We start from the raw sequence: 27,038 nt of genomic DNA, 5'->3' as shown, positions 1-27,038 counted from the left end.
CAATTCCCCTCTCTCCCTCTAACACACACATACACATACACACAGGGAGATAACAGCCTTCCAAGGAAGAGAAGAGGTGAGGTCTCTGCCCTGTAGATGGAAGTTCACCATCACTGGGTGTGACTAATGATGGGCCTGAGTTATGGAAGTGAACAAGAATATCAGGGGTAGGGATAGAGTCAATTGAATGCAATTTCCTGTTATTGGATTCCCCGGAAATAAGGGGTAAGAAAGGAGGGTATTTTGGGGTGTGTGTTTGCATGGGCCAGGAGTCGAACCTGAGTCTCCTGCATGGCTGATGAGCATCCTCCCACTGATTCTATGACCCATGTACCCCAGAAATGATGGGTGAGGAAGGAGGATCTTTTAAAAGTCCACATTTGAGTCAGTGGTTTATGACTTGCTCTTATAGGTAAGAATTTTGGTTAACAAGATTGTATTGATAGGTCTCCAACTCCACTGCCCTATCTGGGCCCTTCAATTTCATAGTCCACTCACCAAACACACGCACACGCACACACACATTCACTCTTAGCAGCACCACTGCCTGCTCCCCCAAACACTGCAGTGCTGGGCACCAGAAAGGGACTGGAGAAAACATATAATTATAACCAGCATTTGATTAACACCTTCATAAGCTCCAGGCATTGTGCTAAGAAGCTCTTTCCATGCAAAAAAAGAGATTTCCAATGAATTCCTACAATCACCCAGTGGAATAGGTGCCATGATTCTCATTTTCCAGGTGAAGAATTTGAGGATTACAGGTGGGGTGACTCCTCCAAGTTCCTACAGCCAGGAAGTGGCTGAGGAGTAAAGACCAAAGCCAACTCTATCTGGCCTCCTGTATAGTGCCTCTCAGGCATCTATTGTTTGTGCCACCAATGCTCAAATGACAATGCTCTTAGCCTGGGTCCTCCTTTTAAATAGCTACTTTTAATTTTTCAACCTTCCTAATGCCACGGTGGATGGATTCTAGACCACGACTAGGCCCAAAGCCCATCTCAGTCCTCCCTCTTTCTTCTCCTACATTGTTCTTGATAACTTCTCGTTGACCTTGCACTCATTGAGTCTAGTGGTGGTGACCTGAAAACAGTGGGAGAGTAGAAGGCCGTGTTATCTTTTATTTTCTGGCTGATTTCACCATTCCCAGGTAGCTCCCAAGAATATGTGTAGTGTGGGTTTGGGAGCTGTCTTAGTGGAAAGATGGGAAGGTGTGGTTGGCTGAACGATGGGTACTCCAAGATGCCCTCCTCCTAATCCCAAGGACATGGGAATATGTTATTGTATGTGGCAAAAGGGAATTTGCAGAGGTGGTTAAATTAAGGCTCTTGAGCTGGGGAGATTATCCTTGATGACCCAGGTGGGCCTGATATAATCACAAGGGTCCTTAAAAGAAGGAGGCAGGAGAGCAGAGTGAGTATAAGTAGAGATTAGAGGGATGTTAGGAAGACCCCACAAGCCAAGGAATACAGGTGACCTCTAGAAACTGAAAAAGGCAAGAAAACAGTCTCCCCTGAAGCTCCAGAGAGAAAGCAGCCCTGCATTCTTGATTTTAGATTGCTGACTTTTAGAACTGTAAGAGAAAAAAACTTGTATTGCTTCAAACCACAGAATTTGTGGTAATTCATTAGTAACAGGAAACTAATACAGAGACTAAGACAGAATGACAGAGAATACAAATCACCTGGAGAAGATACTGGGGCCCCTTTACATTCACCTCATTCCCAGAAGGCCCCCCACTCTGCACAATAGCTCATCCCAGCTGTCAAGCCTTATGAGGCACCAGCTTGGGTCCAAGCAGCCGCCGCAGTGGAATTGGTCTGAGCTCGCCCAGACAACTGGGTGGGGCAGACCAGTCAGTTTATTTGTAAAAGGCATGAAGGTACTCCTGAGAGAGGACCCACCCTAAAAGCAGGAGACAGGCGCTTCCAGCTTGACCCCATCATGTCTGAGTCACTGAATGATTCTTAGTTGGACAGACATGGGATAGTTCATTCCGATTTACCTTCCAGGCAAGACCCCCACAGCTTCACCTCTTAGTCCTTGCAAGGGTCCCTGGAAGACACCAGGGAATAACACCCTGCTTCACAACAGAAAGAGTAGGTCGCCACGCCACCCTATTGCAACTTCTCCAGTGGGCGTTGGAGAGGGCCCTGGCTGATTTCCACCTGAGCCTGTAAGTAACCTCCAAGGGCCCCAGAAACACTAGTGGGGGCTCTTTTTCACAGAAGTAAGCAGAGAAAGAGCTGGGGAGATGTGGAACTGTATATAAACATCAGCATTCCTTTGTGCCCAGGACTCTAAAGCCCTAAGAGGGGAGAGCTTTCCCAATTCCTCCTTCTCCAGTACCGCCCCAAGGCTGCCTGATGTACACCAGGCCTTGGTAAGTCTCTAAAGGTTGTGGAAGTGACTCAGAGCGACCTTCGGGGCATCCTTCCCTTTCACCGCTGTCACTGCCCATGCAGGTGTTGTCCCTGCGCTGCCCAATGCCTCCTGCCTTCAGAGCGGCCAGCACATCACACCCCTCACATCTCTTCTGTCTTTCCTCCCCTCAAAATCTCCTCTCAGGACAGGATAGAAAAACGTGTATTCCCACGAAACTGCAATTCATGGATCAAGACACAGTCAGAAGACAGAGAACCAACCCATCATCAAATGCAAATAATTATACAGGTATTGTCAGGGGTTGAAGTGTGTCCTCCAAAAGATATGTACCTCAGAATGCGATCTTGTGTAGAAATAGGGTCATTCCACATGGAATTAGGCAAATTAAGATGATATTAGACAGGAGTAGGGTGGGCCCTTAGTCCAATATGACTGATGTCCTTATAAGAAGAAAAAAGACACAGATAGGCAGACAGAGAGAAAATGGAGGCAGAGATTGAGTTATGCCACAATCCAAGGAATGCCAAGGATGGCCGGCCACCTCCAGAAACCAGGAGAGAGGCAGGGGACAGAGTCTTCCCCACAGACTCCAGAGGAAGCACAGCCCTGCCAACACTATGATTTTGGATTCTATCCTCCAGAATGAGCAATATGTTTCTGTTGTTTTAAGTCCCTCAGATTGTGGTGTTTTATTAAAGCAGGAAACTATGACAGGTATAAAAGTGTTAACTTGGTAACAGAAAAGGGAACATGAGAACTCTAAAGTTTCACCCTCGAGGGAGCCAAGGGAGGGGACTGGTATTAAAACTAAAACTGAAAAACTTGGAGGAGGAAGCTGGAGGAGGAGGAGGCTGGTGGACCTAAGACCCCAACCTCTAAGGAAGGAGCCTGGGGGTGCTGGTGTATCTGAGGTGGGCACAAGTTGAAGGTGTTTTTCACAAATGTTGGCAAAGCTACAATTTGGAATCCACAGCTGCCACAGGAGGGAAATGCAGCTGCCAGGGAGAAGCAGTGTGGCTGAGACAGTGCTCAGAGGAGCAGAAATCCTGTGGCAAGCAAACAGGAAGGAACAGGTCCCTACTTCCTCGCCCCCACCTTGCGGGCTCCCTCCAGCGGCCTCTATTGGCAGCAGCTGGCACAGCAGCCCTGGCACGTCCTATGTGATGGCCTGATTTGGAACATGGTGCGGAGATCCAAATACCCTCAGAGTGACCCAAGAGCAACTCAAGGTTTAACTGCGTTTATCTCCCCTCTTTCTGACAGATTCTCTATTCATCTTGGGATTTCCACAGTCCGCTTTGATTTAAAGACAAACCTGAGATGATTCAATGAGACCAGCTGCTTGCCCCACTCTCTCCAGCTCTGTTGCACCACTGGAATTTCTCTCTTAATGACCCCTCTAAGCCTCTTTTCCAATAACATGTCCATAGCCGTAAGTAATACAGGCCCCATAATTTATGGGGTTCGGCTTCCCACAGGTCATTTTCCTCTAAAGTTATTTTCCTTTTAAGATAGTGTTACGTGTTTAACAGAGCAACGCGCCTCACCGAAGTAGGAAACGTGGCCAAGCTGACTCTGCAGCATTTCATCAGGGCCGACATTAGCCAGAGCACCTTGTGTTTCCCTCCAGAATCTATCAGGTATGCTTGACACTGCCCTCCAAGAAAAAGCACAGGGTCCAAACGGGGTTGTGCATCACCCTTCCCTGAGCCACAGGATTCAGGTCGGAGCAGAACACCGGTGACTCAGTTCAAAACCCACAACAGTCCTGAAGGAAAATTCATAAGACCCAGCTCTATGCTGGCCAATTAAAAAAAAAAAAAAAAAAAGTACTCTGATCAGTTGGAGGCTCACACAGATCACTTCTGCTAACTAAACCAATATTTTTCCAGGGCTGTCTCGGTTTCCGCTGTAGCAGTTGGCCCCAAGTTGCTGGCACGCCATGGAAGCCAGGCCGCAAGAGTCAACATAGACCAGGCATGGGGGAACAAATCGAGTTTTTTTTTTTTTTTTTTTTTTTGGCTTTTAAAAAGGGGAATTTAATGAGTTGCTAGTTTACAGTTCTAAGGCCAAGAAAATGTCCCAATTAAAACAAGTCTATAGAAATGTCCAATCAAAGGCATTTAGGGAAAGATACCTTGGTTCAAGAAGGCCGATGAAGTTCAGGGTTCAAATCGAGTTTTTGAAGCAAGAGTAAAGGCAGTTTTTCAAAGCAGAGGCATTCTGAGTCCAAACAGAAAGAAGGAAGAGGGAAGAAAAGACGGGCACCCCTAACTCTGACAGTCACACCACCTGCACTAACAAATTCTTACTTGTCGACACGCACAAACGTACCTATGGAATGCATAATCTTTCTCCCTCCCTCCCGAAATCCTCCCTCCACCTCCTCCCTCCATGCAAAAAAGCAATCTAAGGGCACAGTAAACGAGTCCAAATTTGGAGACTCAAGTGTAGTTCGGTATTCCTATACTGAGGGAAACATTGGCGCAAGCTAAAGAAATTATTTGGAGAAAAGGACTAGAAATATGGGCACAAGATTCTCTGTGTGCCAAAAGTTAGAGTGGTCCTCAACCATTTGAGAATGTAACTATCACACATTCCCCGTTTCCCTGATCCCTCATCCCAGAGCAAGGCCCACACACGTAATGCTTTGGTGGAAGTCTCGAGACATCTGTGAGCATTCTGAAGATCTGTGAGCATTCTGAAGCCCACTACCAGGGGAACATCAATTGCAGATTTAGAATTCCCAGTCATGAAAAAAAAAAAAGTAAGGTATGACTTATATAGAAAGCCCTAAACAGCAGAAATACATGACATCAGCAGCAAAAATTCCCTCTTCCCTCCTCCTCAAAACCCAAACCCTGGAGATGAAGCACTGCTTTAATGCCAAGTATTGTGGCAGCCTTGTCTGGAGTGTTTGTGTGCAAGGGTAGTGCTGGACACCCCGAATCCCCCATGTGTGTAGCCACCTCCTCCCCATGCCTCTGGGTCCTGCTCAAGCTATTATGAGACTCTTTCCCAAGGATCAAGAGACAAAGAACACGTGAATAAATTCTAATCTGAGCCCTCCAAGAAATGTTGAGCAAGTGGCGTTGCTGCTCCCAGGATCCTGAGATAAGAAGTTAACTCTCAGCTGACTTCAGAGAGTAGGAACCGAACCATAAAATGATTAGACACCCTCTGATTTGAAAACGTTCAGGCTAGTCAAGGTCAGTTCAACTTGGGCTGGAACATAATCTCAGCTTCCAAACAACCGGAGGGCTCAAATTCTCTTGGCTGTGAGAGTCAGTTATGACTCCAATGCTGTCCTGGAAGACAGGGAACTCAAGGCCAATCCTTTCAGGAGCTTTCGATTGAGTAGGGATGGCAAGACTTCCAGGAACAGTGATTGTTCAATCCCGGATTGAACATCTCCAGGATGGGAAGCACTGTGCGTGGGGTTGTGAGAAGGAACTCCTCTTTCTTATGGAGCCCAGCCCCTCCCCCACCTACTCTGCACCCCTTGCAGTTTCTCCTCATCTATTCTAGTAAGGAAGCATTCAGTGGGAACTCAGCAATGCCCCGCTCCTACTCCCATACCCTGACATTTTACCAAATAAAAAACCTCCCATCTTACATCAAAGAAACATCCCTGAGTTATGAGGAACACAGCGTCTTTCAGGCTGGACATTTTCTCCTCTAAACACCAGGATTTGCCTTTGAGCTTGATTGTTTCATCTCCCCAGCATGTCCTGTTTTTTGGACCTCTGGAAGTTGTGGGCACATCTGATCTTAGAGTTGTGCAACTGCAGTCAATAATACATCAAAGGCAATTTCTTTTGAAAGTAAAAACTGTCTTGTGGCAATTCAGGAACAAATTCAACCTAACGTTTCAAAAGGAAATCCCAGCTTGGAGGAGGCTCTCTCCCCAAGCTCTTAAACCTTTTAACTCATTGCCTGTACTATGCATTGGGCACTTAATTATGTTGTATTTTGCGGCACTTGTTCTATCCCCTCCCACCCCCATGCCCCCATCTCCCTTCTGATCAGTAGCTAAGTGAAGGCTTCACAGGGAAGTCCCCATAGAGTAGTCTGGCAGAGGGTAGCCTGGCATCACCCCCTCCCCCATCTGGAGGCTGGCTGAACAGCAGGGTCCCAGACCCTCTCCTGTGCTGCTACTGCAGTGAAGTGTAAGAAAGTTCTGGACATGTGTCCTGGGGAGATTGGGTTCTAAAGTGAAGAAGACTGGAACAGGGCCTGCCTGGAAGAGTCTACTGGGTGGAGGCTGTTGGGTGCCTAGAATGGCAGAGACAGGGGAACACATCAGGTTACCATGGGTTGGTTCCCCATGAACCAAGCAGATGCTGCAAGAGGGAGCCAGGCCCATCTAGAAAGGATGCGGCTCAAGCGGGCTGTAGCTAGGGCACTGGGGTGTACCCAGGAAGTACAGAAGCTAAGAATGAGAAAAGAGAAAGTGGCTGGAGAGGCTATTGCTTATGCCAAGGAATACTGTGGAGCTGAGGCCCCATGGGAGAGGGGAAAGCTCCTCCAGAAAACCCACCAAGGTGCAAATGTACCCCCTAGAGAAGCCCAGTAGGGAGAGGACACTCTGAAACCAGCACTACCAGTTATTCCTTGTCTCCCTCTTCTGTCCTCACCCTGGGGGAGCCAGCAGCAGAAGCAAAGGGAATCTGGCCTGGATGCTGGGAGGCCATGTGGGTAGGCTGGTCAGAGCTGGATGCAGCCTGGAACGCTTGCCCTCCACTGATCCCCAACCCGGATCCATGACTGGTGCACCAAGACCTGCCCAATGTGGGGAAGGAGGCAGTGCACTCAGGCTCCCTACTCTGGAAGCAAGATGCCGGCCTGAAATGAGAGGCAAGGCTACTGTCACAGACGGAGACCTAGGAAGGAGACTCGTCCTGCCTTCAGTTCCTCAGGCTTTCACTATATACAGAAGAGCTGCTACCTGGCCTTCAAGTCCCTCTCAAATGCCAAGAGTACTCTGACCCCTTCGTTGGAACACATTCTCTTTAGAACTCTCATAGCAAACTGGGCTTGTCCCAACGGACTTAAAGGCTCAGTGTGTCCTGTGTCTTGTCATCTTTGAATCCACAAATTGCCCTGGATAGAGAATTTGTCCCACAGAACGTTCTCCAAGATAATGACTGAATGGAGTTACCATCCAGGAGCCCACTCTCTGGGAGTCACACTAGAGTTTTCAACATGACAGAATCAACCTGTTTTCTACTGTCGCCTGTAAATGGTAAGGACATATTGTCTGAAGTTCCTACCTTGGAGGTGGAAGCCAGCTTGGAGGATGTGGCTCTTATTCCAACTCAGTATTATTGCTTGTTTCAATGTATTTGGGCCCCGACAAATCATAGATGATACAATCTAATTCTCTTCCAAGTGTTCCTTATAGGGAAGACTTATCCTAGCAGCCATAACTTAGCTTTGTATACATAACATTTTTTTGTTAAAGTGCACAGACTTTTTTGATAGGTTTTCCCCACCACATAGAATGCCTCAACATATTGCTTCATAAATTGAGAGGAATTCAATAACTCACACTTTAGAGTGCTGACCCTCCCTCATATGCACTGACCATTGGTGTCTTTGAACCCTTTGTCTTTGATCAAGTGGCTTGGGAATTCTTTTAGTCTCCCCCAATACCTCTGGGAGCCTCAAATAGCTTAGAGTAAACCAGAGCATATAAATATTTAATCAAATTGTACCGCATGGGAATTTCAAGTATGAATGATGCAACCTCCCTCATAATAAAGATCTATTATTTCCTGATTTTTGCAGGATAACCCCCCCTCCCCATCCCAGACCCTCATGTGCTGCCTTTTCTCTACCACACATGCTATCTGGAGATAAAGCCAGGAGTCCTCTCAGGGAGGAGGCTGTGAAGAAACCAAATGTCTAAATAAAGTCAAGTCTTCTCTCAGCTCCCTGCAATTGTTATTCAAAGAACATCTCACAGATTCACTGTCACTCTATTTAAAGCCCATCTTCCACAAAGGATCCAAAAAATCACAGGCAGCTTCACATAATCAGTAGGAGCACACGTATATAAATAACTTGCTCTTCAAGTTGGCTTCTAATTTAACGGCAGTCTTTAGGGATGGAAGGGATGCAAAGAAAATTTAAACAATGACGCATAACCAAAACTCACAGGCAGTGCTTTAAGGGGTTAGTCATTTGCGGGTTTTTTCTTCTTCATCTAAGATGAAATTCAGTGTTTTTTCTAGAATCTTAATCCAATCACTTCAGATTCTTGTCTGAAATGGATTTGAGTTTTTGCCTCTTTCTCTCGGCATTCTTGGCTCTTTCTCCAGACAATGTATGTGAAAGGAAAAGGTCAGTGCTTGTGGTAGGGGCTGGGGGAGGGAGGCAGGCTGCAAGATCAGGAAATAATAGATTGTTATTGTTCAAAGATTCTTTGGAAACAAGTTGGAAATGATTTTCTGAGGGATTTGGAGTCCTTAAAGGAAACATATTCTATTTTATTTAAAACATACTTTCAGAGCAAGCAATCAATCAATGTCTATTTACTAGGCATAGTAGAAAAATTAAACATAAGATTGGCTCCCAAAGAGCTTGTAATATGATTTCCAGAAATAAGGCAGGGAAATTTAGTTGTTCAAGACTTACCGAAGTGCAAGTTCAGCTCCACCACTTACTACCGTCCCTTTAACACTGGGCAAGTTATTTCACTCCTAAAGCTTTGGTTCCTCATCTAGAAAATAACAATACGTGCCACAGAGCTTTGTCTTGAGGGTTAAATGAAATGGTACATAAAGTGCCTGGCACATAGAAACTTCTTTATACATGTTGGTTAATATTATTATCTATAAAAGCAACACACAAGGCAACATGGAACATGACACATACATGGCACAGCCATTCAGCTCACATAAATCCAGGGGACAGAGAGAGTCCCTTGAGCTGGAATGAGGATGATGTGAGGTTTATGGATGGCCTAAACATGGCCTTCACCCCTCCTTCCAGGTTGGCCTACTCCAGCCTTGCCCAAGCAGGACTGCTTTCTTGTAAAGGTGGCATTTGAGGCAGGCTATCTGTTTCCATTCTGTTGGCCTGTCTTCCCATCTCAGAAAGCAACTCCCAAATGATCAGGAAGTCTTCACGTTCCTCTTACAGTAAGGTCACGGACTAACTTCGGGGGTCTAAGAACAATGCTAACACAGCCAGGAAACTACCATCTTCCTTTCCTACTAGTCAAGATATTTCCAGAAAGTCAGAGGAAAGAAGTGGGGGAAAATCCAGACCATTGCCTAAAGTTAGAATTCAACCCATCCATTCCTGTTCTCTGGCTGTCCCTGGCCCAGATCTGCAGAAAGAATGCAACCAGAACCTTCTCAGAGCCTCTACTGTTATATAGATCCTGAGAGAAAGGTTAGCCAAGGGTCAAGAAAAACAGTGGCCCAGTGAGAATCAGATAAACCTGTGCCAGGTTGATTCTCTTTTATTCTACCTTCTGATACACAACACTATGCCTTGTGGAGGATGTGAAAATAGTGTCCACTCCCCTGGGTTCCCAAGGCAGTTTGCTCACATCTCATTACAGACCTGTTATTCTGCATTGGATTTATTTACTCAACAGTTTCTCCAACTGGACACTCAGATCTTGAAGGGCAGGATTGTGTCTTACTCATTTTAAATCTCCAATCCCAAGCTGAGAGTCCAGCACTCAAACACTAAACCCAGTTTGTGTTTGTCAGATTAAAGAAGAGAGAATCCACTTCTTCAGGACTTAGGATTCTGTGGCATGGTTAACTCTACTTCTCAAAGACATCAAGGGGTGAATGACACATCAAAGACAAACGCAAAGAGCCATGGAGTTCAGGAGAGGATGAGATTAAGGCTATTGATCCACCCTAAGGAGCTGGATAGCTTCTGAGGAAGCCCTGGAACAAGGATTAGAACATAAAAGGGGAGAGAGAAGAAACTCCAAGGCAGAAAAGAAGGCACAAGAAAGAGCACAGATGTTTATAGGAAACATGTTGTCAAGTTTTGTTGGGGAAAGTGATGCATGGAAGGGAGCAAAGAGATCATAGGAAAGATGAGTTAGGGCCTCCAATGATGCACTTAGGATGTTGGACTTTATTCAGTGTACGATGTTCCCTCTCACTTCTTACTCATCATCATAAAATATAATATAACAATATCTGCCATTTACCAAGTGCTTAGCATGGAACAGGCACTGTTCCAAGCAGTTTCTATGAGTTCCTTTAATACTCACTAACATTCTATGAGTAGATACTTCTACTTTGCAGATGAAGAAACTGAGGCTCAGAGAGGCTAAATAAGCTTCCCAAAGTCAAGTCACTCAAAGTGAGGATTCAAGTCCCGGCTGGGTGGCCCCGGAACCCCTAATGCCTTCCTGCGTCTCCTAATGATTCTCTCCCAAGTTCAAAGTCACCTCATATTGTCCTCTCCTTTCCCTTCACAGTCATCACCCCTTTGTTCCCAATCCTCTACCTGGTTTTATCTCCACTCTGGGTCCATTTTCACCACAGCCATCTCTCAGGGTTGGAAAGCAGTCTGATTATTATATCCTTGCTAAGGGAAATATGTCACAGAAAGATGCAATGTATCATCTTCTTCAGCATCCTCCTAGAGGTGTGAAGGCATTACTTAGGGGAATAAATCTCCACAGCTCTGTGGCAGATTCATAAAGGAGAAACTTTGGGGCAGTGGGACCTTCCTGGTTTCCTAAAACTATATCACAATGACGCTATCTTCAAGTCAATATGATGGACACAGATGGGGTTGAGTTAGCAGGATGGCCCTGATTTTATAACTCTTGCCCCCATTGCTCATACTGCACCTTGGGGTCCCTCTATAGTCACCTGGGGACATCTTTTTTTTTCCAAATGTAATTTTATTGAGATATATTCATATACCATATAATCCATCCAAAGTATTCAATCAATGGTTCACAGTGTCATCACATATTGGGCATTCATCACCACGATCAATCTTAGAACAATTGCATTACTCCAGAAAAAGAAATAAAAAGAAAACAAACATTTCATACCCATTATTCCCCACTTACTGACCCCTAGTGTTGAATTCTACCCAATTTAAAGAATACAATAAAGGCAAATTAATTAAGATAGTGTAGCATTGTCAGAGATAGATATATAGATCAACAAAATAGATTCTGGTGTTCCTAGTTCAGAAACATCCAGAAGTCGATCCATACAAGCACAGGCAACCGACTTTTAAAATTTTTTATTTATTTATTTATTTATTTATTTATTTATTTATTTATTTATTGCTGTATAGCTATACAATCGTTGACAAATATCAAGATTACTGGATTACAGCTCACTGATTTCTGATATTTCCTTCTATCTATTCTAAGACACTAGAAACTAAAAAGAAATATCTCTACAATGATTCAGTAGTCATAATCATTTGTTAAATGCTAATTTCTCCTTTACACCTCCTCCCTCTCATTTAATCATTCTCTCAATCTTTAGGGATATCTGGGCAATGACCATTCTTTGTGCTGGAAAGGGGTGTTCACTTTATGGGGCAGGGGAATGAACTGGTTGATGTTCTGAAAGATACTGGTACCTCTGAGTTTCAGGGATTATCTGGCATGGGAACAATCTGGAGCCCTTAAGTTTCTAAAATAATAAATTTACTAGGTAAAATTTTGTTGCTCCTGTTGTAGTTGTTGTTGAGCATGGTCTGGGAATCAAACCCAGGTCTCCTGCATGAAAGGCAAACACTAGGTGAAATATTTCTAGAGTCTTTGCTATAGAGCCCTGGTAATCTTTAGGGATTTCGGGAGTATTGTTGGTTGGAGCTTAGTGTACTGTGGCGATTTGCAATATCTGTCTGAAGCTTGTATAAGAGAACGAAATTGTTGGAGAAGTCATAAAATATCACTCATCTGGCTGCCGTGGCTGATGCAAGGCAACAATGATGACCAATCCCAGAAATCTGCCCTCCGCCCTAGCAACAACGGCCACCAATCCTCATCCAACATGTGTTCCTGCACGGTCCCAGCCTATATAAACCTGTGCACTTCTTCAATAAAGCGAACATCTTCCACTCACTCCTGAGGATTGTTTCCTGAGTCGTGTGCTGTGTGCTCTGTGTCTGTGTGACTGACTCAGTACGGCCACTTACCCCCAGCCATCAGCTAACCAGCCATCAGCAACCCCACAATGACCTCTCAACTCTATTTGAAACCTTAAGCCACTGAAACCTTATTTTGTTGCATGTCTTTCCCTCCTTTTGATTGAGAAAAGGCTTTCTCAATCCCACAGTAGCCAAAACCAGGCTCATCCCTAGGAGTCACCTAAGGGCATCTTATAGGAATTCTTTAATTAGTCCACCAGCTCTCATCAGCAGACCATGCTTGCCATATCTGTGTCCTCCTGTTCCTGAACCCTTGTGTTGTCCTTGCTCAGGGCAACTTACTATGGCCCCTGCTACTAGTGCTACCATGAGGGTAAACACAGACCATGGGCTGCTGTCTCCCAATGTCCCCAAAGCCACCCATCCTCTAGGGGCCATGGTGGCATACACAACCCTTCTTTACCCACCCTCAATGTCTCGCAAGTTCTCCATAAAACTGCTCCTTCAGTTTCTCCCTGTAACCCTTTCTCATGGGAACTCAAAAACCAACTTATGGGTCCAGTTGGAGCAAGATTACCTTCTATCCCACCTCTGCCCTAAGAACCGATGTACAAACATCCTTCTCATTGCTCCCCCAACCCAAATGCAAATCCCTCATGCAAGCAGACAGCTTAAATGAGCAGGTGAGATTGTTGGATGGCCTCAAATTAGGCTCAACAGGGAACATCCTGCCACCCTTAAGTTCCTTTATTTATGTTCAGTTCTTCAACCAATTATCTATGCCTTCTCTTTCTTCTCTTCCATCTTCTTGTCAAACTTTAATAAACATAGTCAGGAAAACTTAAATCGCTCTGTTTCCTTTCTACTAGCAATTCCAATAAAAAACTTTGGTCAAAATTACATACTGATGTTTTTAGGGATGATAGGTTGTTTAGATTTGTTTTAAAATAGTATGGAGTCTCTAAGCCAACTCTGCAGGTAAACTCACTGCCCTCACCCCCAACATGGGCCATGACTCCTGGGGGTGTAAATCACCCTGGCCACATGGGACAGGACTCCTGGGATGAGCCTGCGCTTGGCATTGTAGGGGTGAGAAAGCCTTCTTGACCAAATGGGGGAAGAGAAATGAAATAATATAAAGTTTTAGTGGCTGAAAGATTTCAAACAGAGTTGAGAGGTTATTCTAGAGGTTATTATTCTGCATTATATAGATATCGCTTTTCAGAGTTTAGTGTGTTAGAATAGCTAGAAGGAAATACCTGAAATTGTTGATCTGTAATCCAGTAGCCTTGATTCTTGAAGATGATTGTATAACTATATAGCTTTTATGGTGTGACCATGTGATTGTGAAAACCTTGTGACTGACAATCCCTTTATCCAGTGTACGGACAGATGAGGAAGAAAATAAAGACAAAAATAAATAAATAATGAGGGCAGAGGATAAAGGATATGGGATGTTTGGGGTGTTCTTTTTTACTTTTATATTTGTTTTTTAAATAGTATGGGGGAGTGGAGATGGATATAGAGGAAATAATGTTGGTTGCGAATTGATCATTGTTACAGCTGAACTTTTATTTTTATTTTTTAAATAGTATGGGGAAGTGAAGATGGATATAGAGGAAATAATGTTGGTTACGAATTGATCATTGTTACAGCTGAGTGATGGTATACAGAGACTTGTCACAATATTTGCTTTACTTTTGTATATGTGTAAAATTTTCCGACAGAAAGTAAAAGACAAATCAAAAAAGCTTTGGTGGGGCAAGAGGTTGAAACTTATAGCAATAACACCATTTGGGGGTTTCTCTTTTTATATCATTTCTCTACATAATCTCCAGCATTCTATTAACCAAGGATAAGCAAGACATGGCTGGCTGAGTGTTCCTGGTTCAAGAAAACCAGATGGGGATGGAATTGAAGCCTATGAAGTTGACTGTATTCCAGTATGTGAGCTAGGACTGCCCAGCCAGTCTGCCCCACAAGGCCTGATTTTAGCTGATCCATTTTTCAAAGTCACTGCAAAGCCTAGACACAAGGTTGAAATGTCATTTCCAGTTGCCTCTGAGTTAGCGAAATGCTGACATCACTGTGGGTTCTGCAATGCGTCTCAAAGGAGTCATGTCCTGGAGGTGGCCCACCAAGGGAAGAGGCCAAAAGTAACAGACTGCTAGAGGGTGTTGAGATGGGAAGTTTTTAAAAAGTGACCAAGTTGAAATTCTCTTGCGGGCCTTTAAAATGTTCACCTTCAGGCAGAGGAATACAAAGGGAAGTCTGAGGGCTTAGGAAGGAATTCCAGACTCCCAGAGAAGCCAAGGCAATTTAATTCTGTAGCTTTCTGTGGTTCCAGCCTGGACCCTGATTCATAAATCTGTCAGAAAAGGCTCTCAAGGAAGATGTTGCTGGCCTTGGGGCAAATCAGAGTTGTATGAAGACTGTTTAACTCAAAGAATGAAGTGTTCTCCACTAGACTCCCTTTGGGGCAGTCAGTCTGTTTGGAAGTCTCCTTTCCCTGTCCCCTCACTCCCATCCCTTCCGCCATCTTGTGAAAGGTTCAGCAGGTCCCAGAGTCACAGTGTGAGGCCCTCACTCTGCATCGAAATCTGTCTGAAGGTCCAGGTCCTGTGTGTCCCCTTCCATCTCACAGAGGCTGAAAAGAAGCAGAGAGGAGTAAAGACCAGCCTGCATCAGACACACGCCCAGACTGGAAACCAGGGTTGTTGGGTGCAGCAGCTCCATCCTTTCTCTCTATCTTTTTAATTCAGGCTGCCATTATCTATTGCCAAGATCTATCATAGCACCCTCTTGACACCTCCATGCCATTCTCACACAGCCGCTTAAGAGCTCTTTACAGTCCAAATCAAATCATATCACTCCCTGGCTTAAAACCTCCCATGACTGCCTCTTTCTCAGGACAGAGCCCAGACAGCTAGCATGGCTCACCAGCCCCATCACACACTCTTCTCACACTTTCTTCTTACCAGACCGAATGACCTATAGGTCCTAGGACACTCCTGTTCTGGTTTCACTTTGAACCTGCTGTCCCCTGTACCTAGAGCTCTTTCACCCTCCATACCTGGAAAACATCAACTCTTCCTTCAGGTCTTGGTATAGAAACATTTCCCCTGGGAGGTTTTCCCTAACCCTAAGCTTAGGATAAGTGCCAATCCCTGAGGCTTCAATGGTGGGATTGATAGCATTGATCCCACTGCATTGTAATTGCTGCTTTACTTCTTTAGTCACCTTGAGGATAGGAGCTGCAATGAATTCATAGCTATGTCCTCTAGCACAGGTAAGTTACACAGCTGGTATTCGAATACTCAGAGAATAAGGCTGAATGCAGGCATGCAAATGATTTCTCACCCAGTGGAGAATGCCAACCCCTAAATGGCAATTCAGGAATCCTTGTGGTTTTTTTCCTTGGAACACTTGAGTAACAGCCCCATAGATCCTCCATTCTCCCCATACTTCTTTCTGTCCCTCGGAGATTTCAATCTTCCAAACGGTTCCTCAAGTGTCTCCCCTACCTGGAATGTTTGCTGTAAATAGATAAGAACGCCCTGAAGAGATAACACACCAACTTGGCAGCAGATAAGTCTTGTGTTTACCATCTTAGTGTCCTCAAACTGCTGAGAGCCAACTCCCACCAACTAAGTCTAAGCCCTAGAAGGAGTGAGACAGGACAAAGTTCATTATGTTTCAGCCTTCCCCATCATATGCATACAAATGAAATCTAGCTAAAAGGAACCTCAAAGGGTGTAAACTTTGATGTTGGATAGACTTGAGTTTAAGCTTTGTTTTACCACTCATTCTTTTTGTCATTTGTAAAATGTGTGTAACATCTATTTATTAGTCTAAGTAAGCACAAGCTGCTATAACAAACAACCTACATCTCAATAACTAAACCCACTAAAATATTTCTTTCTTACCCATGCAAAGCAAATGTGATGGTTTCTAGTCTGCACTTCTCCTGGGTGGCACTTTTCCAAGCTCAGGGGTCCAGGCTTTCTCCATCTCTTGGATCTGCCACCCTCTACAGCCGTTTGGTCCTCACCAGATCTTCTGCATTAAGTGGCCAACAGATGAAGAGAGAAGGTGTAGAGAATTGTTCAGGAGGTTTTATGGAAGTGGCATATACCACTTCAGCCCATATCTGTCTAGAATTAAGGGGAGGCAAGGCAGGAAATGTAGCCTTCCTGTGTACTCAAGAAAACCAAGTTGGAGAACACCTAGTATTGCTTTACAGGGTTGTTGTGAGTAATGAGATTAACACACAAGGTCACTTAGGGTCCTGGCCCATGGTGGATAATAAAATAATGATAGTTCCCTTCTTTCCTTTGCTTCTGGTGGTTGTTGGGGCTGGATTAGTAGACTCTCTGTATGTAAATGAACCTCATGTCTTTTTTTTTTAAGCATCTGTTGAAACTTTTTTGAGGCTCTAGCCAGCCATCAGAGGCTGAGATCCTCTGATGCAAGAACATTCAGAAAGTTCTGCACTAAGCACCATTGACAAATTTAAAACACACACACACACATTTACAACACATCCACCATCTGCAGATATACATTCTGTTCTGCTCTGGAAGAAGACTAAAACTGAAGACAACTGAATTTCTGAATTTTCTCAATGCAGATTAAAAAAGCTTAAGGAGTCTGCAGATTCAGTGGCTATGGGAATAAGCCACGAATGGAGTTTCCCTGAGAAGATATGACTCAAGACCAAGTCAGTTGTTTAGCCAGGATTTTTGAGACAGGTGGGATGAGAACACTGGGAGAGACAGGGCAGACACTGAAACTCTCATCCCATCTTCTCTCCATACTCTCTCCCTGCCTTTCTTTGATGCTTTTGGATGAACTGATGGAGAAGTGGGGAGGGGTTGGTTGAAGATCCTGTGTCTTCAGGCAAGGGGAGAGTGCTAGAGAGGATTATAAAGGTTGACGATGTGTGAGCTTACTGGAATTCGGACTCAGCCTCCAAAAAATAAATTTCCAACATCTCCAGATAAATACACATAAAAAGAAAACAGGTTGCAAAGTGGGATGATTTTGAGGGGACCCCACCTGTATCACTCTAGTCTTTAGAGTCATCTCTCAGATGTTTCCCTTAAGGCTGGTGGACCTTTCCATGAGATTCATATGTGACTGGCTCTGATAACTTCATCCAATTGAAGCTGCAACACCCTCTCAGATTGATTCGGGAGGTCCTATTGCCAATGCTACCATTTGCTAAGGCAGCACCACATGCCAGGTGTTAAGTGGTGACCAATCTCTCAGGCAGTCACCTTTCTTCCCCCGTCCCCATGGTCACCATGAAAACAGGGTGCCCTCTAATCCATAGATTTTCAGCCACCTGTTCTATTCTCTCCTGCTCACCATCAGGTCTCCAGATGTTTCTGAGGTCTTCTTCCAACATCTCCTGCTTCTCATTTCTCTGTTCTTATGGGCAGAGACATAGGAGCAAGGAAAACAATACCATATGAATTTACTCTTCCTTTCTCCGATTATCTTCATTTTTGTCTCTTATGATTTGGAAGGTGGGATGGCCCGGAATATCTTAAACCTAAGAAATGGGGCAGACCATGAAGCCCCTTGTCATGAGAATGCAAGTATAGAGAAAACCAGTTTCCCAGCATGGGTCTATCCTTTTACACGTCACCAGAAAAGTCACGAAATGGAAATAAGCACATACACACACATTCAAACCCAATCCAGACCAAATTGACAAGGATCTAAATACAGAAGTTGGAGACATGCCAACAGAGCTCTCATCTAGCTTCAGGGTACCATCTGTTTTGACTCACTTGATGGTCACTGCAACTGGTTATGGTTTCTGGCCCATGGCCAACTATTTCAAAGACCAAATTTCCACAACTATGTGATAGACCTTAATCTCTAGGCCATCAAATACTCCCATCCCTCTCTTCACCCCCCCTTCCCACATCAGTTCTCTCTCTTTTTAAGACTCATATTTCATCTTAAATCAGAGTTCTCTTTTCTTCCTCTTTATGGTGACTGGTCATCACCATGGCAACCCTCCCCTACCCAAACCTCCTCTTAGGAATGGGTCCACAGGCAGGGGCTTGCATGTCTCATCCTGTATTAGTCAAAGTGGTAATGAGCAAAGCTTCCCTTTGTGATCAGCAGTGAGTACTTCTTCAGTTTGTTTCTCTGGAACTAGGGCAACCCTAGGACTAGTGAGTGATGGTAGGGTAAGAAAACCCTTTTCAGGAAGCAGGAAATATTTACTTGTCTTTATAGATAGTCTTCCAATGGACATGGAGGGGACTGCTCTAGACCCCTGCACAGAAACCTATAATGCAAGGTCACAAACCTTTAAATGTATATGTATATATATATATTTTTTTTTGGGGGGGTGCGTGATCCAGGAATCAAACCTGGGTCTCCCACACGGAAGGCGGCATTCTAACCACTGAACTACCCATGCACCCTCAACAAAACTATATGTTTTTTAAAAGGCAGATACACTTCCTATAACAAAAATGTCTTTGAAGATTTTTCTCACACTCATGATCACCAACTGCTGTGGTGGGTGATTTTTGCTCAAAAGAAAAGCTACTCAAAAAACAATCTACAAAAGACAAGTATGAATGAAAGTCATCTCACAAACTTTGTTATGTCTTGTGAGAAACCAGGGTATTATTGAAATTTTTACAAGCCAAGAAATCTTCAGAAAGTTATTGATTTAAATAAACTCTGTCAGAGTTATTCCAACATCCTAAGTGATCATGCATAAATATTTGCTCTGTGATAAGGTGGTAGAACACCTGGCTCAAAACTTAGGTTCCTTAAGTAATAGTTTTTAAATAGTCAGTTAATTATGTAATATGCATATTGATTTTCATCATGGTATAAGGAAATAAGCCTCCTTTTCTATATGTGAGTGTATTTTGTTTTGTTTTGCAACATGGATGTTATCACATACATTGTATTAATATATGGTCTTGCTATTGAGCCTAAACAGGAATGCCACACCCTGTGGGTGTAGTGGGTGAAATCTCTTGGAAGGTGAGATCATTCCTGGAGTGAGTCAGTCACCAGGTATAAATGAGGCTTATCTCAGATCTAAAATAATAACAGGAATATTCTAAACCTTAATCTGGGTGGTAGTTTCATGTGTGTATAATATGTAAAAATTCACAAACGTTGTACACTTAATGCATATATGTCCTGTCCCAATAAAAAGTTTTTTAAAGATAGAATAAAATGAACAGAGGGAAAATGAACTCCCAAGAGGATCTCCGTTTCTCTTGGTTTTGGTCATTGAGGTGTCAAAATATCTCCTAAACTGTGGAGAGAGGAAAATAAGAGACCCAGCTAACACATCTTTGAAACTGTGCCATCATGTAAGGGTTAAGAGATACCCAAATCTAAGTAAATAGTCAATTGATGTTAATTCACCTCAGAGTTTGTAAAACTGTTTTGTTTTATGCTCTCAGGATTCTCTTCATTTATTCCCCTGAGTTCTTACTTCGCAGTAGACAAAGTAATTTGAAAGTTTCAACTCAGCTCAGTTCAGCTGTGCTAAGGGGAACTGAGGGAAGGGGCTGTTGTATATACCAATGGCTCTCAAACTTTACTCACTAAAATATCCTGGGAGCTTTTAAAAACCCCAAGGCCATTGTACTCCAGACAGTTGAAACAAGAATTTCTGGGGTTGGGAACCTGAGCTCAGTATATTTTCAAAGTTTCCCAGGTGATTACATAGGTCAGCCAATTTTGAAAGCCAGTGAGTTTTGCTTTGACCAAAATATTAAATGGCATGGTGCATGTTGAGGGTCAGGATCATGATGATGGCAGCAATTAGAAGGAGAAAGCTACAAAGGGGCATTAGATTACCATCTGTATTAGTTATCTATTGCTGTGTAACAAATTGCCCAAAGTTTAACAGCTTAAAATAATATTTATCATTTCAAAATTGCTGTCAGGAAAACAGGTGCACATTTGCTGGGTCCTTGAGCTCAGGGTGTCATCCAGGATCACAGTTCATCTGAAGACCCAGTTGGTGGAGGATTTGCTTTCAACTCAACTCATCTGGTTGTCGGCAACATGAGCCCAATTTCTCATGGGTCACTGTACTGAGCAGCACCTCATTTCTGCACTGGCTGTTGGCTGGATGCCATGCCCACTTCCTTGCCATCTGGACCTCTGCCTAAGGAGGCTGGCTTCATTAGAGTGAGGAAGCCAAGAAGAGTGAAAGAAAGAGGAAGTAAGAACAAGAAAGAAGTCATACTTTTATAGCTTAATCTAGGAAGTGATATCCCATCATGTTTACTATATTCAATTCATTAAAAGCAAGTCACTAGTTCTAGCCCACACTCAAGGGAAGGAGATTACACAAGAACATGATTATCAGGAGACATCTTAGAAGATGCCCCACCATTCTTTATTACCTTTTCTTTCTCATGCTGAACCTTGAATTGCTAGTTTGATTTATAAGAAATTGACTTCCTCATACCTGTACTTTCAAGTAATATACCCACGTACGAATTATTCACTTCCTGGATTATATGTGGATAAATCGACACATCCCAAGACCTCCTTCCCCTGCTCTTAATTTTTGCCTTTTCAAGGACAATAGACTCTATACAGTTAGGAAGATTTATTTTACACCCAAAGATTCATTTACTGTATCTCAGGGAAAAATAGAAATTACTTATATTAACTGTAAATTAATTAATTTCCAGGCATAAGACATATAAGTGTAAAGACCTTAAGATAAGCATGGTCTTTGCAAATTCAGCAAGGAGGACAGTACGGCTTGAGAAGGGGTAGGGAGCAGGTATGTGGAAAGAAATAAAATTCTAGAGTTAGTGAAGGTGTGCGGGCAGATTATACCCAGCCCACCACTTCACAGTCCTTATATAACTATCTACTGCTGCGTAACAAAGTACCCCAAAATCTAGTAGCTTAAAATGAAAATAAGTGTTTATTACTGCATGAAGTTTGTAGTGGTTTGAAACTTTTATGTACCCCAGAAAAGCCATGTTGGGCTCTAATCCAATCTCATGGGGGCAGACCTATTATTGGGTGGGAACTTTTGATTAGGTTCTTTCCATAGCAATGTGCTATCATTCATTCAAGGTGCATCTTAATCATCTTACTGGAGTACTTTAAGAGAGCAGACACAACGTTTGGAGATGCTTGGAGACATCTTGGACAGAAGCTCAGAGAGGAGGCCACTGAAAGCAATGAAACCCAGGAGGAAATCGCCAGCAGATATTGTCATGTGCTTTCCCATGTGACAGAAACCCCCCGACACAACCCAGTTCAACTCTTAGCCAATGCACTCAAAATAAATTTAAAAAAAAAAACATTCAATAAATAGTGCTATGATAATGGGACATTCACATGGAAAAAGAATGAAGTGTGATGCCCTACTACATAGCATACAAAAGTAAAGAAAAACTCCTCTTTGCACTTCCCCACAAAGCTTCTTTCTGTCATAGTGGCTATGGGTTTTCTTTCTGGATGACAGAGAGAAAAGAGGTGGTGACTTGCTTAAAAGTTGCAAAATGACAATTAGAAGGAGGCAGGGGTCCAGTAATAGAGGCAGCAGCACCAATCCCAACCTGGGGTCCTCCGTTCAGTTATTCTCTTTATATTCAGCCTCAGGACCCACACAGGGAATAAAGATATGGTCACCCAGCTCCCAGTTGGCTCAGAATTGTCATGGTGCTGACTCCCATCCTGGCCACATAATGACAACTCTGAGGCCAGAAGACCATACTTAAACTCAGGGGCCTTGCAGCACATGGCTCATGTCAAGAGAGTCCCCACAAGAGAGAATTCTCAAAAAGGCCTGGTGCATGTGTCAAGCTAGAGCAATTTTTTGAAGATTCAAGAGCAACTTCAACAAGAGTTACTCAAAATTATATCCTGGGCTGGTGATCACCAGCACTGGAGACCCTCACTCCTGGGGACAGATGACCATGGAGAGATACCCACATGGCAGTCTAATTCCAGTGTCTGCACTGTGATTACTCAATCTCAACCATGCATCTGAGAGGGAGGCCAGGAAGAGGGGAAGCACCCAAGGATATCACTGGAGAAATAAGCGTGTGGTAGCCTGCTAACTAAGTGATGTTCATGGATTTGGTCAGGATTCCATAGCAGCTATCTATTGGTCTCATACTTAGGACATGGTAAGACCTCATTTCTCAGTCCTGCTGTCTGTCCCCACCCAAGCAACAGATGCTTCTCACGGGTCCGCTTACATGATGGTTTGGAGCTATGTTCCCCCGAAAGCATTTTCTTAATCTTAATCAATTCCTTAATCCATTAATCTTAAGCCATTGTAGGTAGGATCTTTTGATGTGATTACTTCAGTTAAGGCATGACCCAGCTAATTCAGGATGGGTTTTCATCCTAATACTGGAGTCCTCTATAGGCATAATAAAATTCAGACAGATAAAGAGAAAGCTACAGGAAGCAAGAAGTCAAAGTCAGTGAGACCCAGAAGAGAAAGACAAAGACACCTTCATGTACAGCGCCATGTGACAGAAAAGCCAAGGACCAAGGATCGCCAGCAGCCAGCCCCAGAATGTCAGTCTTCAGGGAAAAAGCATTACTTTAAGACGCCTTGATTTGAACAATTCCTAACTCCAAAACCATAGGCCAATAAATTCCCATTGTTTAAGACAACCCATTGCATGTTATTTGCTTTAGTAAAAAGGAAACTAAAACACCTGGATGGGAACAATCAGATTTGACTCTGTATGACAAAGGGAAGAATTCAAACAGGGTAACAGATATCTTGCACTTTGGAAAGTGAAGCTATGTGCAAAGTCTCTTTTTAAATAACAATTCTAAAATACACATGTATGTGTTTGTACATACTTGCCAGACATGGATGAAAGTTCCTGCTTCACCCTACCCTTGCATGGACAGGACTGTAAATTGGTATAGCTTTTCTTGAAAGCAAAACATTGTCAGTATGTATCAAGAGCTTCAAAAATACCCATTACCTTTGAACCAGTAATGTCATTTCTATGAAATTATTCTTAGGCAATTATCAGAAATAAGGATAAAGTTCTCTACAATGATATTCGTCTCAGTATTATTTATACTAATCAAATTTTGAAATAACCTAAATTTCCCACAGTGGGATCACGGTTAAATAAACTATGATACACACAGCCAATAAACAATATAGTAAGCAAAATTTTGAATGAAATGGGGAAATTCTCATAACCAAAGGTTTGCTCTCTTTTAAAGAAAGATGCCAAACTATATGTACTGAAATTGTGTTATCATGTGTACTTGAAGAAAGAAGACTAGTAGAAATATCCCAGCATATATCTGGGTGCTGGCATCATTGATGATTTCCGTTTTCTCTGTTCTGCTTTTCATGCTTCCCAAATTTTCCACAATGCATATATACTGTTACCTTAGCCAGGATTTCCTCCAGAAAGCAGAGCTTAAGACATGGAATTGAGGACAGGTAGTCTACTTTGGGATGTGAGTGATTCCAGGGACCAGGGTTGGGGAGTGGGGAGACAGAAGCAGGGTGTGGAGGGATGCAGATGCAGTCAGGTCAGTCACTGCTATTGGCAAGTGGGGCTCAGGACCCCTGTGACCTCCTGAGGAGCCATGAAGGATGGTCTTCAATACTCTCCCAACCCACCTCCCTCCATGCAAGGATTTATCCACCAATTCCCATCCCCTTAGTGACAAGATGCCTCCAGGGTGTGAACTCCCCCACTCCAGATTGTTACATCAGAGCCTCTGAGCAGGTTTCTGCAGGTATCTCGGCAGTCAACCACAGGATCCCTGTGACAGAAAACAAGAAGTGCCCGGCAGAGTGGATGGGGTGCTCGTGGAGGACCGCTTTGCAAAGCCAGGAACTGTGGGACACACACTGGGGTCATAGGTGGGACGTGAGAATGTGTGAGATGTACCCAAGGTTTCCAATACAACTTCATGTTTTTTTACCTGGGCAGGCACTGGGAATCAAATTCGGTCTCCAGAACAGCAGGTGGGAATTCTGCCACTGAGCCACAGAAAAAAAAGTTATTAAAAAAAGGGGGAGAGGGGAGAAAGGGAGAAAAAAAAAGGAAAAAGAAAGGGAGAAAAGAAAGAAGGAAAAACAGAGGAAGGCAGTCTTTACTATTTCTGTGTTTCTCTCCTAACCCTTCTTTACCTTTTCTTTCGTTATGTCAACATCCACGCCTGCCAACAGGTAGCTGCCAATTGGCAACTTCTAGGGGTGCAACTGTGGAAGCACCCAGCCCTGTGCAGGAGAGAACATGGCTCTCAGACTCACCCATCCTACCTCCCTCTGACTCACTTTCTTTCCTGGGCAAGTCACTCCACACTCCTTGGGTTCTCCTAAAAGGTGGATAATTATAACAATTTATCATCACAAATTATAAGCTTTTCACTTAATGGAAAAAGAAATTTTTATAATTGTGTGGAGTACCTCACAATTTATAAAGCTTTCACTTAAATGACCTCATTTTATTCTTGCATCCAAGAGTGAGACAGAAGGGCTTTTAATCTCTGTTTTGCAGAGGAGGAAACGGAAGCCCTGGGAGGTGAAATGACTCGCTCAAGGTCACACAGCTAGGAAGTGGCAGAGCACCGGAGCATAGCCTCCAATCCATGACTAGTGACCCTTTGTGTTTTTCTCCACAGATCTCTGTTATCTGGGTGTGTGCCTAATTGCCTGCACAGATGATTCCAAACCCTCCTCAATTTTACAGTGGAAAGGCAAAAAATTAATAATATTAATAATGATAGCTGTTTTAGTTTCCTGGCTGTTAAAACAAATAGCACACAATAGGTTGGCTTAACAACAGGAGTTTATTGGCTCACCGTTTCTGAGGCTAGAAGGCTTGCTTCCTCCTGGGTCCATATCCTCTGGCTGGCTGGGCAACCTTTGGGATTCTTTGGCTTTTCCATCACATAGTGGTGTACATGGTGGCATCTTCTCCTCTCCCTTCTGGGTTCTGCTGACTTCCAGGTTCTAGGTACTCCCTGTGGCTTCTCTTAGTGTCCAATTTCCTTTGCTTATATGAACTTCAGCCAAGTTAGATTAAAGCCCACCTTCACTCAGTTTTGGCACATCTTAACTAATAACCTCTTCAAAAGCCCTATTTACGAATGGGTTCACACCCACATGACCTGGGGTTGGGACCTGAACATACCTTTTGCGGGGGGGCATGATTCAATTCCCAATAATAGCTAACATTTACTAAGCCTTTATTATATGCCAGGTCTTGTTCTAAGAATTTTATATTCATTATCTCATTTAATCCATATTAAAATCTCATTGACATATGAGGAAATTGAGGCACACAAGTTAATAACTTTCCTGTGAACACGACTTGGCACTCAGATCCAAACTCAACAGTGCGACTCCAGAACTTTCAATATTTCTTTTATTAAGCATCCCTTATAAAGAAGGCCAAAACTTAAGGTGACTTAAAATGAGATGTTCAAAGAGAAAGCTCAACAATCCAAACCTGTTTTTAAGTGTGCTTGAGTCCTTTCCCCCTTATTCTAAATTTCATACTTTAGCAATAGCTCTTACTTTCAATGCATTCACAGCCTCAAGAGGTAAGATTTTGAGTTAGTCCCTTATAGATCTCTGTGGACAGAGCAGACACTAAATCAATGTTGGGTTGTTGGTTGGTTGGTTAGTTGGTTATACAAAACAATAAATAAATTATGTGCTCCCCAAAGTGTACCTCACTACCAAATTCCTTCTCCACCAAATCTCACAAAACCTGATAGGTCCACTGTAAAGATTGCAGTTTAAAAACTTGCAAGAAACATAAATATTTTAAATGGATTACGGGATTATTTTACCTGGGAAAGGGAACTCATTCACAAGCTAATGCATTACTCAGGATTCATTCTTCTAATCACTCTCCCTTTGTTACCTCATGGTACTTGTACAAGGCAGGGGCACATGTGTATGCTCTGATGAAAAAAAGGGAAGAAATAAGAAAACAGTTTTGATGATAGGAGAAAATACTCTTCCCCTTAAATGCATTTGTTCATTCATCTTTCAGACAAAGGTAATCTGTTGTAGAGGCTCACTAGGTCCTTTGATGTGTTTCTATGATCACAAATCTCCCCAAAAAGAGGGCTTCAAAGGGAAAATTTCTCAAAAATATCTCACCGGGGAACTGTAGCCCAACTAAGTGTACACTGAGAGGCACAACTTGGGACGTGCCTTCTACAGCAGAGGGTCTCAAACCTAGGAAGCTTTTTAAAGACAGACCTGCATACATAACCTCTGAAACATTCTTTAGGGCTGGGTTGGGGACCAGATGTTTCTAAGATGCCTACCAGGAAAATCTGAAGACAAACCACAAGCACCTCAGTGCCTGGTCCCGGACACTATTTGAGAGCCCTGGTTGGGAAGACGCCCGGGAGAGGTTGAGAGGACTGTTTGGGAATCCAGAATCGGAAGGAAATACTGAAAGAAAGAATGCAGCATGTCAAAATCAAGCTTTACCAAGTTAACAATTTTTGTGACCTCTCAGTTACAGAGAGAGGCAGCGTACTTTTAGAAGGGGCCACTC

General features: G+C 43.4%; 1 long non-coding RNA gene across 2 annotated transcripts; it reads right to left on the bottom strand.

Annotated features, from left to right (window-relative positions):
* Window positions 1-14,091: 14,091 nt before the first annotated feature.
* LOC143689696 (uncharacterized) lies at window positions 14,092-24,427 on the bottom strand. 2 transcript variants are annotated; one of them, XR_013178895.1, is made up of 4 exons: window positions 23,894-24,427; window positions 16,416-16,548; window positions 15,850-16,025; window positions 14,092-15,136 (listed from the first exon to the last, which is right to left on the bottom strand). It is a non-coding gene; the product is annotated as an uncharacterized LOC143689696 (long non-coding RNA). The 2 variants fall into 2 exon arrangements; XR_013178896.1 differs by lacking the exon at window positions 23,894-24,427 and adding an exon at window positions 17,860-17,926.
* Window positions 24,428-27,038: the final 2,611 nt, after the last annotated feature.

Source organism: Tamandua tetradactyla, chromosome 7 (assembly GCF_023851605.1).
Source record: "Tamandua tetradactyla isolate mTamTet1 chromosome 7, mTamTet1.pri, whole genome shotgun sequence".
Classification (NCBI taxonomy): Eukaryota; Metazoa; Chordata; class Mammalia; order Pilosa; family Myrmecophagidae; genus Tamandua; species Tamandua tetradactyla.
The sequence above is the reverse complement of the archived record's forward strand: the minus strand, read 5'-3'. Positions and strand labels throughout refer to the sequence as shown.